The sequence below is a fragment of the Cavia porcellus genome, unplaced genomic scaffold (assembly GCF_034190915.1).
Source record: "Cavia porcellus strain 051 isolate PalLab524CR breed Dunkin Hartley unplaced genomic scaffold, mCavPor4.1 scaffold_1, whole genome shotgun sequence".
NCBI lineage: Eukaryota > Metazoa > Chordata > Mammalia > Rodentia > Caviidae > Cavia > Cavia porcellus.
This window is the reverse complement of record NW_026947484.1, coordinates 166,179,882-166,199,915: the sequence shown is the minus strand read 5'-3', so window position 1 is coordinate 166,199,915 and position 20,034 is coordinate 166,179,882. Positions and strand designations below refer to the sequence as shown.

General features: G+C 37.5%; 1 long non-coding RNA gene across 1 annotated transcript in view; it reads right to left on the bottom strand.

The window, feature by feature from the left end:
* Positions 1 to 550: 550 nt before the first annotated feature.
* Positions 551 to 20,034, bottom strand: part of LOC134473528 (uncharacterized) — a 41,713-nt gene continuing 22,229 nt past the window's right edge. The window contains exon 3 of the long non-coding RNA XR_010043830.1: positions 551 to 668. This is a non-coding gene — a long non-coding RNA (uncharacterized LOC134473528). The remainder of the gene's footprint in view (positions 669 to 20,034) is intronic.

The window sequence follows — 20,034 nt, the reverse complement described above, 5'->3', positions numbered from 1 at the left end:
TTTCCTTCCTTCTTTTCCAAATTCAAGACTGGGTTTGCCAAATTATTCAGGCTGGGCTTCTACTTGTAATATTCCTGTATCAATCTGCCACTGGGTTACAGACATTGCCTACTACACCTGATGACTGTCCTTAATCTACCTTCTTTGTCACCCAAGATCAGGAATTGATGTTTTATCCCTGTATTCATTGCCTAACACACTGCATGGCATTGAAGAGTCCATAGTGACATATTTTTAAAAGAAAAACACATGAGCTCATTGCTCTTCATGCCACTTCACTGTTGAGAGTCAGAAATCCCTCAGGCCCAAGGCTATCTGTGTCTCCTGTAATTTTTGGCGAACTGTGCAAGGATGTCTTGTTTGATGAGAACAAAACTGACCCCATAATCACATGGGACTGTAAACCAGGCCTAAGATAAACTTGTCACGGCTGAAAGAAGCAATTTGATAATGATGTGGGTTTTTTTCCTAATTTATACCAAAGTATTTGCAAACATTGCTCTGGTAGAGATCCTGAAACCCCCTTACCTTGACATTTAAAATTCCTTTACTAAATTCTCCTTCTTGCAACCAGCATAAAGTTTCAGGTCTACAGTTTGATTTCCAGCACCCTGAAGGCTTTCTTAGACATTTTCTTGTTGCCAGGACACAAGAACCAACTTCCACAACTAGAAAGAGAACATGCATATTTTAGGGGATAGTCAGTTAGTTCTAAGACAGGAAGTCCTGGTGGAAGGCTCTGAATGGAGGAAAGCTACTCATATGATGGTGGCCAGGAAGCAGAGAGGTTAGGGAGGAGCAAGGTAGGGAGGTGGACCCTTTTAGGCAGGCCATGCTCCCAGTGCTGTATCTTTTAACCAGAACTGGCTCTCACAATAAACTAACTTTAATGTCCCATAACGCAAGTTACTTCAGTAGCCCCATTGTGATTCTGTGAGAGTTTAGGGGGACAGCAGATGTAATCCAGAACCATGTTCAACATAGAAATTTCCAGAGACAACAGGGAACAGGAAAATTTGGCCACTGTCCACTGCAGAGCATTTGCTCTCTATGTAAGTCAGTGCAGAAAACAGTTTGCACTTCATTTATTCTTGTACTAATTTTGAAGTAAGCTGCACTACATAAACTCTTCTGAAAAATGATGCAATTAAGACTGGACTATTTGAGGAAGGACAACAACATGTGGCTGTAATTATAACGGCAAAACATCTTGGTAACATGCTGACTTATTAGTGCAGTAATTAGTGTTGGTGCATTGCATACTGAATAGTCCATAAAACATAGAACACAATGTAAAATTCTGAAAAAGAGCCATAATTTTCAAATGAACAATCTTTGGATATTTTGCCTGTGGCAGTAACCATTTGGATCAAATTGTTTCAGACACTACACATAGGAGACTCAGCTTCCCTGTTGAATAGAGAGTATTAAAAAATCTTCAACTTCTCATGAAACACCAAATTACCATACAAAACCTGCAAAAGTAGAGCAAAATGAACTCTACTGGGGACCAATTATGTCAAAACTAAAAAGTGTGTGAGCATTTGCTGCACAAGTTTGGATTCTGAAATTGGTAATGCCAATAGCAATTGTTAAAATTCTTCAGTGCAGTCACAATTCACACCATGTTCTGCATCAAAAATATAGACAATTTGGATTTGTTCATTAAGAAATAAATAATTTTTAAAAGCCACAAAATGTATATAATTAGTCTCTTTGTTATGGCTTGTGTCTGGATGTTCCACCAAAGCTTCATGCAGTCGTGGTGGGGAGGGCTCTTTGGAAACAGTTGACTCTAGCGTTTGTGATTGGTTCATTGTCTAGTGTTGAGGTTGGAAGTATAAGTTCTCCACCTGCCTTGGGGCAGGTAGCCTGCATACAATGTGAGAAAGTAAAAGAGACTTTCTCCCTCCACCTTTGGGCCTTTGTCGCTTTTGTATCTTCTGTCACCATGAACAGTTGCACTTCTGCCATGTGTCGTCAGGCTTGAAGCCAGCTGGTAATAGATTGAAAATTCCACAAACTGTGAGCTAAATAAACTTCTTTCCTTAATTTTGGGCATCAAGTATTTTGTCTCAGCAATGAGAAAAAATAACTAAGACACACTAAATTATCTTAGAATGGGAATCTTGATAGTTTTTTACTGATTTAATTTTCAGACATTAAGGTTTTACAATCTTCATAAATACAATAACTTAGTTCCAGAAACTATCAATAAGTAGAATAATAAAAAAATGAGATCTTAAAATGAGAACAGACTTTATTCCTTTACAAATTCATTAACTTACATTAAAACACCTAATATAACATTAGATTCATGTATTTATACAATACAATAATTTACTTCAAAACATTTCCTTAGATCTTAGCCTCATGCCTTTCATCATTTTATCCAGAGATTGAAATTTCATTCAGTGTATTGTACAAAAGAGATGCAGTGGATGCTTGAGTTTGTTTTTTTTAAATTTTATTTTAAAAAAAAACAGTAAAAGGGTACAAGTAATACAGAATTTCAAAAAAAATAAAAAGTAAGAAATCACTACTTAATAGATTACATATTGTCATCTTAGAAATAGTTGTTCAAGTTACAAAATTAAAGCATACAAAGTGGATATTCAAACACAGAGACTGCAAACAGTTGTGTTAAATGATCCAACAAAAACTTAGTAATATGGACATCTGTCTTACACACCTAACCACACTTGCAGATGTATCCTTTAGAACACTTTCTTTTCCTCTATTTTTTGCAATAACATTTACACATTTTGGGTTTTATTACTCCTACAGTTCTTATTACTTCTTTTTTTTTTTTTTGGAAGAGAATAAAACCAAATGTGACAAAACAAAGCAGTCAAAACAAAGGATGGACATAGTACATGATGTAAAAACAGAATACAAGGTGATCAACAATGGTTCCCATAATGCCTCTTGCTACCTTAAAAAGAATTGCTTATATCATCAGGTATAATGAAATTGAACAAAACAGTACAGAACAAAACCAATAAAACCTAAACATTGGAGACATTACAGAACTTCAAAAGAAGATAAAAGTCAAACCAGAATAGGCATCATAGTGAATCTTATTCCCTTCAAAGTAGTTGCCTATACCCTCAAACTTGAAACTATTAAACAGAACAGACTAGAGTAAAATCAGTCAAAACAAAGTGGTGAGAACAATACAGGGCTTCAAAACAAGTTAATAAGAAATCAAAAAAGTTACTATAATATATCCTACTAATTTTTAAAATTTTTCCCTTAATTAAAAAATAATAAAAAATAAAATTTTAAAAAGGGGAGATTGAGATCAAAGAGGACATAACAACATAACAATACAGGTCAGAACAGAACAATTTAAGCAACATAGTGTTTCACCACAAGATAACCTGACTTAATAGTAGTTACCATGGTGTCTCTTTCCTTGAAATATTTGAGTATAACTTCATATACTATAACATCAACCATATCAAGACAGTGTAAAACCATTCAAGAGGATGAAAGTATTACAGGGTATTTGGAACCAGCTAACAGAAAACGAACAATGGTTTCTATATTATCTCTTTGCCTATAAAAAATTTTGTCTATACTGTCACATATAATAAAATCCAATAAGATACAACATGATAAAACCAATGGAGACACAAGAACTTCAGTTTGATGGGACTTCAAAACAAGATGATATTAAATCAGCACTATTATGATGTCTTGTTTTCTTGAAAATAGCTGTACAACAGACAATAATATCAAACAGCCCAGAATAAAATCATTCCAATTAATGAGTGAAAACTTTATAAGGCTTAAAAGCCATATAATGGGGAATTATGATTACCACATAGTTTTATGTATTTGTATCATTTCTTAAACTAGGGAAACTATTTAGTATTCATACATGTGAGTTTGATTTATTTCCCTTATGAGTATGGTCTCAAGCTGCACACATTTATTTATAAATATCTCAATGTGATCCTTCTTTATAGCTTAGTACTCCATTATATAAAAATACCACAATTTTTTTTTATCCATTCCTCAGTTGATGGACACTTAGGTTGTTTCCAAGATCTGGGCATTACAAATTGTGCTGCTATAAACATAGGGGCACATATATCACTGTGGTATGGTGCTTTCAGTTCTTTTGGGAGTATGCCTACAAGTAGAATAGCTGGAACAAATGGGACTTCCAATCCCAGCTTTTTGAGAAATCTCCAGACTGACCTCCACAATATTGCACCAGTCTACACTCCCACCAACAGTGCATGAGAGTTCCTTTTTTCCCATAGCCTCTGCAGCATTTGTTGTTGGTAGTTTTCTTGATCCTGGCCCATTCTTTGAGGAGTGAGATGGAATCTCAGTGTGGTTTTAGTTTGCATTTCTCTAAGGGGTAATGATGATGAACATTTTTTCATGTATTTTTTGCCACTTGTATTTCTTCATCTGAGGAGTGTGTGTTCATCTCAGATGCCCATTTTTGGATTGGATCTTTGATTTTTTTTGTCTTTTTCCTTTTTATTGGTAATGGGGATCGAACTCATGACTGCCTGCTTTCACAGCAGGTGCTTATGCCGCTGAGCTAAACCCCCAGCCCCTAAATCTTTGAATTTTGGGGACCTGATTTTTTTTTAATTTTTTATATGTTTTAGACAGAAGGCCTTTGTCTGAGGGACATTCACTAAGAGTTTTTCCCAGTTTGTGGATTTTTTTTTTCATTATGCTGGAGATTTCTTTTGACATGCAGAAACTTTTTAATAAGAGGTGATCTCAGTTATTGATTCTGGGAAGTATTTCCCCGTGCGGTTTGAGTCCTGTTTATGAATTCTCTACCTACCCCTATGTCTTCAAGGTTTCTACCCAACCCAATTTGTCTTCCAATATATTTAGTGTTTCCATTTTAATATTCAAATCTTTGATCCATTTAGATTTTAATTTAGTACATGGTGATAGGCATGGGTCTAGTTTTAGTTTTTGGCATATGGATAGCCAGTTTTTCCAACACCATTTATTAAAGAGACTGTCATTTTTCAAATGAACCTGTTTGGCCCCTTTATCAAAGATAAGGTGGTTGAGTGTGTTGGTAGTTGTGATTGTATCTTCTAATCTATTCCATTGATCTTTGGCTCTGTTTCTATTCCAGTACCATGTTGATTTTACTACAGTTGCTTTGTAGTATAACTTTAAGTCAGGGATTCTGATCCTCCTGCCTTGCCTTTGCTACTTAGAACTGTCTTTGCTATTCTAGGTCTCCTCACACTCCAGATTAATTTTAAGAGTGATTTCTTGAGATCCATGAGGTATGTTGATGGTATTTTTATTGGGATTGCTTTGAGTCTGTATAACAGTTTTGGGAGAATGGCCATTTTCACAATATTTATTCTTCCTATCCATGAGCAAAGGATATCTTACCATTTATTCAGATTGTCTTCAATTTCTTTTTTCAGTATTGTTATTTTCCCTGTATAAGTCTTTCATTTCTTTCATGAGAGTAATTCCTAAATATTTCACATTTTTTAGTTGCTAGTGTGAAGTGTGTGGCTTCTCTTATTTCTCTGTCAGTGATTTTGCTGTTAGTGTATAAGAATGCTATTGATTTTTGAGTACTGATTTTGTATCCAGATACATTACTGAATGTATTTATTATATCTAAGAGTTTTTCAATGGACTTTTGGGAGTCTTTTATGTAGAGTATCATGTCATCTGCAAACAATGATAATTTAACTACTTCTTTTCCTATCTTTACCTCTTTTATTTCTCTCTCTTGTCTAATTGCTCTGGCTAGTATTTCCAGTACTATATTAAATAGGAGCAGTGATAAGGGGCATCCTTGTCTTGTGCTTGATTTTAAAATAAAGGCCTTCAGATTCCAGAAGAACATGGCAGATAGATAGCAGCAGCCTCTGAGGCTCTCGGAGAAACCACACTTGAAATCTAGGAATGGTGCTGGACAGGAAGTCCCAGGCAAGGGGGCACATTCTTTGCTGACCCAGGAATGAACTAAATTAAGAGAAACCATCTGGAAACACAATCCTGGTGAGACAGCAGGTACAGAAGGGTCTCAGCACGGAAGCTGGACCCGCACCACTGGAAACTGCGATTTGAATTACCTGCAGCCGCTGTTGCATCCCAGTTGGCACAGCAGGGAGAGAGGCGTTGAAAGGAGTTGGAAGGAGGACTGGCCAGGTGCCCTGCATTGACCTGCAGTGAGTGAGTGAATCGGACCCTTACATAGAGAAGGAGGCTCCAGCGGAGGACATACTCAGACCAGGCAGACTTCCCGGAATGAGAAGCTGCAATGACTTCAGTCACATATCCCCCTCTTAAGGGGGATTGGTGGGGAGTGCCTGGCCTGTGAGACGCTGCTGGCTGAGACCCAATAGCCTAGCCCAACTCAGGTCCCAGTGCCTGAAGGTGCACCCTAGAGGTGAAGCCTTGGGGTAGGTTGACCTGGAGGGGAGGGCCCAGCATAGGCTGCCCAGGTCTGTGTCTCCCTAGTACACAGCAGTGGGCGGGAACACTAGCCAGTGCAATTCAAACAGACTGTGGCCGACAGGGAAGGAAGCTGGGCTTCCTATACATGCTTTAATATAAGAAACAAAGAATATTGGAAGAGGGAGCAACAAGAAAGGGCCCTTGGCCCCCAATCCTGAGAAGCACACAATAGCAGACACGGCACCAATAGACATAAAGCAATATCTCCAGAGCCTCATAGACAAGTTCAGGAATGAAGTTATTAATGACCTGAAGCAAGACATAAGCAGAATAGTTAGAGAAATGCTAAGCACCACCCAAGAAAAAAACAGATGGTGGAAGGGGAAAACAGAAAAAAAGGGGAGAATTGTTTGATGGAGAAGATAGAGAAAACATAGAATACATGAAGCAGGTTAAAAGAGATTACCAGGAAACTAAAAACTCTATTGAAAACTGGCATAATAACTTGAAAGAAAGTAAGGACATATTATCTGAACTGGAGGGCAGATTTGTAATATGGGAGCATGAAATGAAAAACTTCTTAAAAATAACAAAAAAACAAACAGCAACAATACAAAAACTAGAAGATGATAACAGGATCTATAACTTAAGAATTAAGAACATAAGAGAAAAAGTGGGGACACAAACAAATGGACTACAAAAGCTATTCACAGAAATAATCCAAGAGAATTTCCCTAATTTGGCAAATGGTAAAGATACTCAGATATATGAGGCATACAGGACCCCAGAAACCTACAACCAAAACAGAGCTACACCCAGGCATATAATAATCAAAATTCCAGAAATCCAATATAAGAACAGAATATTAAAAGCCGTCAGAGACAAGAAACAGATCACTTACAAGGGAATACCCATCAGAATTACAGCAGACTTCTCGGCACAAACCATCAAATATCCAAGAGTGCGGGGGGAAATAATTCTATCTTTGAAAGATAATAACCTCCAGCCAAGATTGATATATCCTGCACAACTGTCCCTAGAAATTGATGGAAAAACAAGGTGCTTCCAGGATAAAGAGGAACTAGGGGAATTTGCAACCACTAATTCAACTCTACAGAGAATACTGCAGGATAGTCTAAAAAAAAAAAATACCAAGATTCCAGAAATAGTGGCCACAATGAGTGGAGCAGAAAACAAAATGAAGAATGACAAACTGACAACAAATGACAGAAAAAGAGCTCAACAGAAATGAGGCAGAGAAGATTGGAAGGTAGGAACAGCAATTTTGGAGAAAACAAGACATCATAATAGCTAGTGCTGATTTAGTATCATCTTGTTTTGAAGTCCCATCAAATGTGTATTCTTCAGTTTCCATTGGTCTTAAAAAGGCTGTATCTTATTGTATTTTATTATATGTGATAATATAAGCAAAAACTTTTGTAGACAAGGAGATTATACAAAAACCATTGTTCATTTTCTGATAGTTGGTTCTAAATACCCTGTAATACTGTCATTCTCTTGAATGGTTTTACATTGCCTTGATATGTTTGGTGCTACAGTGTAAGAAGTTATACTCAAAGATTTCAAGGAAAGAGACACTATGGTAACTATTTTTATGTCAGGATATCTTGTGGTGAAACACTGGTTTGCTTAAATGGTTATGATTTGACCTGCGCTGTTCTGTTGTTATGCCCTCTTTTATCTCAATCCCCCCCTTTTTAATTATTTACTTTTTTCTTTTTATTTTTTAATTAAGGGAAAAATAAATAAAAAATAGCAGGATACATTATACTAACCTACTTTGATTTCCTATCAACTTGATTTGAAATCCTGTATTGCCCTCACCATCTTGTTTTGGCTGATTTTCCTCTATTCTGCTTTGCTTGATAGTACCAAGATCGAAAGTATAGGCATAACTGTGAAGACAATAAGAATCATTAGGATACCCATTCCGATTGACTATTATTTTCTTTTAAAATCTTGTAATGTCTCCAATGCTTTGGCTTTATTCTTTCCTGTTTAGTTCAATTTTATTATAACTGCCAATTTTTCTTAAAATAGCAAGAGGCAGTATGGTAACCATTGTTGATCACCTTATATTTTGTTTTTACATTATCTATTATGTCCACCCTTTTGATTTGACTGACTCTGTTCTGATGTGTCACATTTGGTTTTACTCTCTTCAAAAAAAGTAATAAGAACTGTGGGAGTAATAAAACCCAAAATGTGTAACTGTCATTCTACAAAAAAATAAAAAAGAAAAGAAAGTGCTCTAAAGGTTATAACTACATATATGTTTAAGTGTATAAGATAGATAACCATATTACTGTTTTTTGGATAACTGAACAAAACTGCACTCTCACTGTTTGAAAGTCCACTTTATATGCTTCAATTTTGTAACTTGAACAACTATTTCTAAGATGAGAATATGTAATCTATTAACTAGTGATTTCTTACTGTTTATTTTTTAAATTTTACATTTCTTGTACCCTTTTGCTGTTTTTTTTTCCTTTTTCTCAAATAAAAAAAATAAAAATAAATAAAGGCCTTCAATTTTTGGCCGTTTAGTATGATACTGGCTGTTGGTTTGTCATAGATTGCCTTTATCATATTGAGGTAAAGACCATCTATTCCAATTTTCTGTAAGGTTCTTATCATGAATGAATGTTGGACCTTATCAAAAGCTTTTTCTTCATCTATAGAAATCACACGTGATTCTTACTGTTGGCTTTATTGATATGGTAGATTACATTTATTGATTTATATATGCTTAACCATCCTGCATGCCTGGGATGAATCCCACTTGGTCGTGCTGTACAATCTTCTTGATGATTTGCTGCATCCTGTTTGCCAATATTTTATTGAGGAGTTTTGCATCTGTGTTCATTAGGCTGTAGTTCTCTTGTTTAGTTGGGTCTTTCTCAGGTTTTGGTACTAGAGTAATATTTGCTTCCAGGAATGACTTAGGAAGGATTGCTTCCCTTTCAATTTCATTGAAGAGTTTGAGGAGTGTCAGTATTAAGTCTTCTTTGTATTTCTTGTAGAATTCCACAGTGAATCTATCTGGGCCTGATATCTTCTTTGTAGGTATGGACTTAATTATATTTTCAATTTCACTAATAGAAATTGGGTTATTCAGCAGTTTTACATCTTCTTGACCTATCTTTGGTACTTCATATGTTTCTAGGAATCTGTCCATTTCTTCTGTGCTATCGAACCTATGAGAGTAAAGGTTTTCAAAATAAGTGTTGATGATCTTCTGAATTTCTATACATAATCTGTAGTGATTTTGCCTTTTTCACTCCTTATTACATGAATTTGAGCTTTCTCTTCTTTTTTAAATAAGGTTGGCTGGGGACTTATCAATTTTATTTATTCATTCAGAGAACTAACTCTTTGATTCATTGATTCTTTGGATTGTTTTCTTAGTTTCTATTGCATTAATTTCTGCTCTGATTTTTATAATTTCCTCTCTTCTTTTGGCTTTGGGCTTACTTGCTCTTCTTTTTCTAGATGTTTGAGGTTTAACATCAGGTTATTTATTTGTGTTCATTCTGTTTTCCTGATATGGGAACTCAATGCAGTAAATTTTCCTCTGAGGACAGCTTTCATTGCATCCCACAGATTCCGGTAAGTTGTACTGGTACTTTCATTTGCTTGTAGGTATTGTTTAATTTCTTCTTTAATTTCCCCATGACCCACTGATTGCTCAAGATGTGTTATTCAGTTTCCATGTGTTTGTGGGATTTTTGCTGTATCTTTTATCATTAATTTCTAACTTCATAGCACTATGATCCGACAACAAGCAAGGGATGATTTCAACTATTTTGCATTTATTTAAATATGTTCTGTGAGCTAATATTTGGTTTATTTTAGAGAATGGCCCATGTACTGCTGAGAAGAGGTGTATTCTGATGTTGTTGGATGGAACACTCTATATATGTGTATCAAGTCCATTTTTTCACAGGTATGATTCAGTTCTGTTATTTCTTGATGATTTTCTGTCTGGTTGATCTGTCTCTCGGTGTCAATGGTGTTTTAAGGTCTCCTGTTATAATTGTGTTACTGCTAATTTGGTTTTTCATTTCTGTTGATACTTGTTTTATAACTGGGTGCTCTGGAATTTGGTGCATATATGTTTAAGATAGTTATCACTTCCTCTTGAAGTTTTCCTCTAACCAATATGTAGTGACCTTCTTTATTTCTTCTGATCATTATTGGTTTAAAGTTCACATTGTCTGCAAACAGAATGGCTACTCCCACTTTTTGGGGGGTTCCTGTTGCATAAAGTATTATTTTCTATCCTTTGACTTTCAGTCTGTGAGTATCCTTTTGGGTTAGATGGGTTTCTTGTAGACAGCATGTGGTTGGATTTTTTTTTCTTGATTCATTATGCCAGTCTGTTTCTTTTTATTGGTGCACTGAGACCATTTACATTAATGGTTATAACTGCTATATATTGGTTTATTGTTGACATGTTATTTTTCTGCTGTTGCATCTTTATCTTCTGATCTGTTTAATTGTCTGCTTTGCTTAGTGGCTTTTTCCTAAGTGTATCTAAACTGTCTTTCAATATTCTTTGAAGGGTTGGTTTGGTGATCATGAAGTTCTTCAGGTATTCTTTGTCATGGAAGTACCTTATTTCTCCATTGATTTTGAAGGACAGTTTTGCAGGGTATATCAGTATGGGTTGGAAATAACTTTCTTTTAGGATCTAGAATACTTCACTCCATGCTTTTCTTGACTGTATTTTCTGTCCTGAGAAGTCTGCAGTGATTCTGATAGGTTTTCCTTTAAAAGTGATCTGTCTTTTCTCTCTGACAGCTTTTAATATTCTATTCTTATGTTGGATTTCTGGGATGGTGATTATTATATGTCTGGGTGTAGTTTTATTTTGGTTATAACTATTTGGAATTCTATATGCTTCACTGATCCTGACGTCGGTTTCCGATCTCGTTTGGGAAATTTTCAGGTATTACTTCTCTAACTATCCTCTTGACATCCTTTATGTTGTCCTCTTCTTTTTCATTAATCTATCAATCTAACGTTGTTTTTCTTTGCACTATCTTGCAGTTGTTGAATTGTTATTTCCTGATTCCTTGTTATTTTTAAAAGATCTTTCCTTTCCTGCTCACTAGCTGCAATCTTGTCTTCAAGGTCTGAAATTCTATCTTCACTTTCATTGAGGAGGTTTTTACAGCTTTCAATGGAATTTTTTATTTCCTGTATATCTCTTTGCATCTGCTTTATGTATTCTGTTTGTTTCTTATATTGCTCATCCATGGAGTCTATGTTTTTGTCTAGTTCCTGCAATTTTTTTACTGTGTCTTCTTTAGATATGTTCAGCATGTCCTTTATTTCTTTTATCATTTCTTCTTTTACCTGGGAGATTATTTCTAGCTTGGATTCCTTTAAAGCTTCCCAGAGTTGCTTCTTTACTTCAGTTGCTATTATGTTTGATATTTCAGGTGTATGGCATATATTTTCTTGTATGTACATCACTCCTAAGGTTTCTGGGGATGGGCTGGATGTTTGAGATTGTAACTTGGTCTTTTATTTTGTCATTGTCCTATATTTCTGTGTTATTCCAAGGCTTCCCCAGGGTTTGTTCGAAACCCTCTTCTATGCCCTCAGCTCCTGGGACTCTGGCCACCCAGTTCCCCTGATTGAGAGAGGGTCACTGGGGGTGGGCTGGCTGGCTCAATCCCAGCCTGTGGAACCAATGGTGCCCGCTTGCTTGCTGAGAACTCCAGAGTCTGCCAAGCATAGCCAGAAGTGGGAAGGCGATTGCATGCCCGCTCAGGACCCGCTGCACTGGTCCAGTCGAATGCTTGACTTTGAACCCAATTCATTCATCAGGGCTGGTTGTAACTCAAGTTGGTTGTAAGTCAAGACTACTTTTCCCATAAGAAATATTAATATACATAATACATTCTGAACCTTGAAAAGCACCCCTTAACTAATCTCTAATAAAACAGGTTGTATAATGTGCACAGTTTACAGAAAGCATCAATAACTTTCCACGTGCCTTCATAAAAAGTTATAAAAAGTGCCTCATTTACAAGAATCATCAGTTTAATAATGTACTCATCATTCAAGTTGACATCTCTGCCTCACAAGAAGAGATGAAATGGAAGGTGGCTGTTGTTTGGAAGGAGAGTTCCCTTTCACAATATCAGGACCCAGGATCTATGGTGTCCTTTCTCTCCTTAGGAGAGTCTGTAACCCACTAGGACCTGCTTCTGGCTCACTAGGTCTCAGCCTCTCCAGAAGTAAAAACTGATGTGTTTCAGTCTTTAACATTTTTCTGTGGTATGACGTGACACTGCCATTAAGCAAGTGAATGAAATGATTGGGTTTTTTTCTTTGTCTGGGTAGGTCTTCTCTACAAATGTTTGTAGCTTTGTCCATTTTTTCAGGATATTCTTTATTTCAGAAGAACTTTGCTGCACTGGTTGTTGATATTCCCCCTCCTCTTTGGACACCTCCTCAGCTGCCATTCCTTGTGCGTAAGCTAGAAGTTGCTGAGTTTCCTCTGTAGACAGCTCCTCTGAGTGTTCCTCCACCAGTCCCTCAGCATCCCCACTGTCCACCTGCAAGGCTATGGACTCTGCTACAGTGACAGTGTGATAACCACAGCACCAAATGAAGATTTAGGGCCTCTGCACAGCCATCAAAGTCTCTCTTCTGTATAATTTTAGGCCACACTTTCTTCCAGACAGATCTCAGTGTCCTTAGAGAAACACTGGCTCAGGATTTCTTAATTAACCCCACACAAGAAAAAATGTTGTAATGTTCCTTACAGAACCTTTTAAGATTTAAATCTGTTTCTGAGACCATCTGGAATCACTTCAGGAACAGTTCCTAGGTGTGTAGCTTCTTAGAGTTAGCTATAATCTGCTGGTCCATAAGCTGCAATAGAGAAGTTGTATTAGGAGCTCAACTGAGAGCCATGGGAATTTTTCAGCCAATTCTTGTTCCAAATTTGTGGGTAAGCAGGAGCAATGTCCATGAGGAAGAGAACCCTTAAGCAGTCAGACTTTGTCCTTTAAATGTTTCTTAATAATAAGGCAGAAAGCCTTCCTGATCCACTCAAGAAAAAGTACTCTTGTTACCCAGGCTTTTGTGTTAAATCTTCACGTGACCCCTAGTTTATTCTTCATGACTTTATGTTTTTTGAACATTCTAAGATCAGAGTGATGAAACAGGACAGGCTTTATCTTGAGGTCATCACTCATGTTGGTGCATAGCAGTAACTTTGGCCTGTCCTTCATAGACTTGTAGTCTGGCATTTTTTTCTCTTCTATTTTTTCCTGGGTATTTTCTTCCAGAAAAGCCGAGTTTCATCACACCTGAAAACTTGATGAGAGCAAAAGTCATTTTTCTGTGTCATCATTTCAAAGTGGTGTACATAATTTCCAGCAGCCCTTTTATTAACACGGGCTGCTTCATCATGTCTAGCTATGCTATGAACCCCAGTCCTCACTTTAAAGTTGTGAAACCATCCCTTACTGGCAAAAATGTTTCATCGTTATCACTCATTGATGAATTACACTTCACGAGATCTGCATTCATAGCCGTTTTTTTCACAAATTATAGACTTGGATAGGCTCTAACATGGCATTTGCCTTTCATTTATTCACACTAATAATAGGTTTTCTACCTTATCTTACTAATTTGAGTGACACCTTTAGCAACACTAGCTTCCCTATACTGTACAAATCTTTTCTGTAAGATGGTGGAGATGATGGATTTTTACATGCTATACATATTAGTGAGACTACCCACATGAATGCTACTCTCATATTTCTCAAAATTTCCTTCTTCAATTGAGATTGCTTTACTTCCCTTCCCTTCCTTCCTTAGCTTCACTTCTAGCTTTTTTAAGGCCATTTTGATAGCACTAATCACATAGCAATTATATAAAGCACTGACTGAAATCATATCCAAAAACAAATGCATCTGGGTTGATACTGATGCTCACATAAGCTTGAATATGCTTTAGTGGCATCACAAGTCTTTCTTTACAGTTGCACAAGTGGCCAGTATTCAGGTCATAACATAGGACTTTGGTCATAAACTAAGCCTAAACTTCCAATTGTAACCCAAGTTGTTCATATGTGACTCTGGCTTTAACTCCAGGGTCCACTGTGCAAGGACAGCATACCAAAAAATATTTCCTCTGGACAATCTTGATTGGTTCTCAACCTAGTCAGAGTTGTACTTAACCCTTCCTTGTTAAGTATCTCAGAATACTTGTGTCTTGAGCAAGCGCCAAGTGAGGGGAAGACATTAGAGGAGATGGGTTTGTGGCATCACTGCCCAGGAAAAAACTTTTCTCAAGTGCTCCCTAGAGTCAGAGGAGGGTACTTGGGGATGCATGAGACTCAGGCATTGTCTTCTCTCAATTCCATACTCATCAAGATGAAGAATCTAAGAGGACTCTTAGGTCATAGGATATCACTATCATGACTTCTGACAGGAAATTCTGTGTGACAGAAAGCAAGGTTTAAGAGGTATCAGAAATGGCTGGGCAGTTGTGGAACTCCTGTGAGGGGTCCAGAGATGGGGACAGGGTTCATGACCCAGTCATCATTGAAACATCACCCTTCCTTATGGTAGGCACCCAGAAATGTGCATCATGACCATGAGAGCTGGAAGCCATGGAACACTGAGTCTGTCCGTGCTGGGCACTACAACCACTTTATGTGGTGTAGCACATAAGCCTAGCACCACCCCAGATGAGGGTCCTGTCAGCATCCTTTCCAACAGATGTGGAAAGAAGGGCGTGCCACAAGGCTACACAGATAGGAATGAGTCATGCCTGAATTTGAACATGTGCAGTAGCTCCAGTGCGCAGGGTTATGTGAGAGTTGACTCTTCCATTGAGTAAGATGACATCTAGCTCTTACCTGGTTGTGGTGTGAGGCTGCTATGACATGGTGTGCTCTGTGTAAAGACAGGTCAGACAACAGGTGGCGCTCACCCAGGAGCTAATCCCCAAAGTTGAAAGGAGCTGAGGAAGAACTAGCAGATCCAATCAACTGATAGATTCAAGAAAAACCAACTTTTAAGTTCCTACATTGCCAGAAAGTTCTTGGGAAGATATCACTGATATCCAAGAGTACTTTTGTTCTTCTGATCAAGAGGTTGCCCAAGCCCAAAGGAAACCCACCTCCTAGGCACCTTCCCAAAAGAGGTAAAGCCGTCATATCTCAGTGATCCACGCATTCCTATGTTTATGGCAGTGAGATCTTGGAAAGAGCCCACATGTCCATCACCATATGAATGGACATTTATACATGACAGGGTAGTATTCTGACATGAAGAAAGATAAATTGAGGTATTTGTGGGCAAATGGATGCAACTTGAGACCACAATGCTAAGTGAGGTAAGTTAGAAATGCAACTTTTCCTTATATGAAAAACTCTTCAGAAAGAGAAATAGAAGATAGATAAATACATAGGGATAAGTTCAAATAATTCCCCAATTATCTATTCTGTTGCTTCAAAAATATTTCAATGTAAATGTTAATTCGTTTCATTTATACTCTAGCCGCTCTGTTTGTTCAAGAGAAAGTTTTTATTTTTTTATTAGACAGTCATTTTCCCCCATAACTTGTATTCTGAGTAACATTTTTCCATTATGATCAACTGTGTATTAAACAAAATGAAACTCAGACTCTGAGATTTAAAATTCATCTTTGCCCCTGCTCTTGTTGAACTCTTAAGTATTTTGTTCTTTGTCTGAATCTCAGTTTCCTTAATTGAAAATGGTAGAGGAAACATTTCATCTGACTGCATCTCATGTTAAATAAGTAATCATTTATGAGGTGTAATCTCTGCAGCCAGATACCTGATTAGACAGTACCACCTGTTGTCTTGTGACCTTTGGGTAGAGACATCACCTCACTGCTCCTCAGTTTCCACTTGTGTAGAATTAAAATCATAATGGAACTACTTCTTGCTATTTGGAATACTTTTGTTTTTGTTTTTGTTTTTGTTTTGTGCAGAGTGAGAGGTCAAGTGTTTAAACTACTGAGCCATGTCCCAGTCCAAATGTTGTCATAAGATTCGCTGTGTTGATGCATGCAGGTTCACAATGACTATTGTTCTAAATATTATTGCTGTCATTGGCAGAGTGCTGTTAGTTCTTTCTCCACTTGCCTTGGTTACACAGGAAAAGAGCTAAGTGTCTGGAATTGAACACCCTGGTAAATTCTTGAAAATCTTCTAGAGATACCAGTTACTTCCCAGCTCTCATTTATACTGAATTATAATTTGACCATCACCACATGCTGTGGCTTAGCACATAGTTAAAACTAGAATAAATGTATTGGCAGTAGTTCTTAAGTTTGGAGTGCCACTGGATAGCTTTAACACACTTGCTTTGCAGCTGGGGGAAGTGCTCCACGTTATACAATGCTCCATCATCACGATAGTGAGATCCTTTTAATCCAGTGAAGACCAGATATGAATGTCTGTGCTTTCACACACCCCCTGGGTGACCTTGGTTAAATAGCCTGTTCCCACTAAATCTTAGTTTCCTCACCAGCACGTCACTGAGGGCATTGTCTGGTTCCAGGGAGTGCTGTGAGGGTTATGTGAGTGAAGGCCATAGCCTGTGCTCAAGTGAGCACTTGACTCATGGAGGACTCCCACACCTTCCTGCTGGGTACTTCTCCTTCCCTGCCACTGTGCCCAGACTTGCATGCAACTGCAAGTTCACAATCACATGCCACAGTGTCCATTTATGTGTTCAATCAACAGGAAATAGACCTTAGTCTCATCCTAAAGCTTTGGTAATAACAGTCATGTATGATTGCCAGTGTATGTCTTGACACATGTTTTTAGGATGCTTTAGGTTTTTTATCCACTAGCAGGGACCTTGTTCAGCAAAGTGTCTTGTAATGTCTTTTGACTCTCATCAAAAAACCTTACCTTTCGACTGTTTCAATCACACAACAATTGTTTTCAGGGAAGAGTCCTCAGTAGTTTCAGATGCTTTCCCAGTTTTAAGGTAGAACTAAAGCAAATTAGCATGAGCTCCCAGGAGAAAAGACTTTCTAAAGAATTCACTGAACATACTATAGAGTCATTCACTATGCATTCTTCCTGGCTTTTGCATCTTTAAAGAGGCCTTCTGTCTGTCTCCAGGTTTGCCTTACCATTGCAACTTTGAGCTCCCTGAGGGTAGCAGAGAGCAACTGTTATTTTTTTATCCTAACATTGATAACTAAGTCCAGTGCCTAAGACAGCACCGCATGCATACAAAAACCCTTCCCTCTTCCCACTGTTGGTACAAATATGTGACTCTGATCTTACACAGATTTACCACAAGGATGTGGTCATTATGATTTAGTTAGGGAATTATTAGAAGACACATTTTATAACTCTTGCCATAATTAATGTGACAAGAAATAATAATTGACTTAGTAATGTAATCAAGTCAGAATGTATTTGATTTGATCTATCAAGTTGTTATTCACATCTCTAATCTCTCCAGTCAGAGCTTTCAACATCTAATTATTTCCAGAAGCAGGAAGGCAGCCCCATCCACTTCAGGCTCCACCAAAAGGAATGCAGAACTATCTGTTCTTGGTCCATTTTACAAGGCTGGGGAGCAAGCAAGCAGAGAAGGGCTCAGGACTTTGACATGCCCCCGGGCTGCAAATCTTAAGCCCAGTTCTGCAAAGCAAACATTTTCTGTCCTGTGGAAGTCATTCTTCAGAAGAAGACTTCCTTTGAATGCTTATTTCTCTTGCCAGTTTCTAAAAAGTACCTCTTATAAGTCTCTCAAGAACTCTATCCTATGTTTTTTATACCCTCCCAGAAGGTTGAGCATTTATATTTGTTTAAAATGTTTTCTGCCTTAGTCTGTTTAAGCTGCACTTAGTCTCTAAATTATCTATTCTCTTTAATTGAATACTTTAAAAAAATATTAAGGTTTGTATTTATAAGGATCCATAGTCAAAAAAATTTACTGTAATAATATTAGCACATGCATTCACTTAGCTTATTCATTTAACAGATATTGAGACTCCAATTGTGTGTAATGCATGAAAAATGCACATGAAAGCACAGCCTGTCCCTGAAAAAACCCAGAAACCACAAATTGTGACAGAGCATGACCACTACCACTGCTGCAGTGGAACAATGAGGGTGACAAATGAGAAAGGGATTTTGGGAAAGCATTCTGGAGAAGATGCTGTTCAAACTGAGTCCTGAGCTGGAGTTCCCAGGAAGATAGGCAGACTGGGGCATCTCAAGCAGAAGAGTTTCCAGAGTGGTTAAAACACACAGAATAGCTGGAAAAGAGGTAAAACCAGTCCAAAAAGACAATGGAGAAGACAGATTAAAGCTTCTTGGAGGAGGAGCTAATTTGCTGAAACAACAGACTCTGAACACCTTAAGTTTTCCTCACATCCTTCACAAAATTTTAATTTGAAATAGCTAACGCTCTAAATCACATTTGACAATTGTAATTAAATTCTTCACAGATACCTTGATTTGTCCTTAATTTGGTGAACTGTAAGATTATAGTGGTGTTGCTTATTTTTGTTTAATTCTGGGATTAAATAATTTCTAAAGCTAAATCCCAAGGAAAGTATTAAAATTTTAGGTCAATCATTAAATATTTATAATGCTTTATTAATTAATGAAAAGTATACCTTGCAATTGCACTCTGTATGAAGTATATAAGCAAATGAATGATTGGACATGTTGTGTCTCTGAAGTTCAGTTTCTTTGATAATAAACAAAGGATGGGAACAATTACCTGGGAGGTAGCATCAGAGAAATTTGGGAGCTGGAAGAAGTATTTTGGGTGCTCACTGTGACTATATGGGTCCACGTACGAAGAAAACTCACTGAACCATGCAGCGACAAGGAAGACAGGCCACTTAGTGTAAACCACATTTCAAAAGGTTGGCCAAAAAGAAAATTTCCTCACAGTCAGCCTGAAATCTTCACCTCCTGCACCTCCTACCCCTCCAATGCTTCAGTTGCACTCTCATGGAGGTGCGTGGGGATCACACCCACCTCCCCTTTGTTCATCCACTGGCTGACATTAGCTTTATGAAGAAGGGAGAGAGGGCCACTGGAAAGATTGCTTGTGGCCCTGTTCTATGAAGATTTCCCCAGCCCTTGAAGTTAGAAACAGCTACCTCTGAGCAGACAACAGGGGCATAAGAGTGAATCACCTGTGGGCAAAGCCTCCAAGATCCCATGCTCCTGAGTCTCCACCAAGACCTCTGCAGGACCTGATGTCCCAGGATACTTCTCTTCTGGCCACATGGCTGATGAATTGCTGAGCAAAGTTAACCTATCAGGCTGTCCTAGGTACATGTGAATAAATACATAAACGCTCCATTTTATTCTCCTGAGCTATGAGGCTTTTTCAATGCACCACCACCTGGACTATCCTGAATAACACCCAGGTTGCATTGCACAGGGTCCAACAAAGTGGGAGATCAGGAAAGGTTTAGAGAGTTGAGGTTATTTTCTTTTTTTATCATTATATATATATATATATATTTTTTTTTTAATTTTATTTAAGGAGAAAAAGAAAAAAGCAGAAAAATGGTACAAGTTATACAGAATTTCAAAAAACAATAGG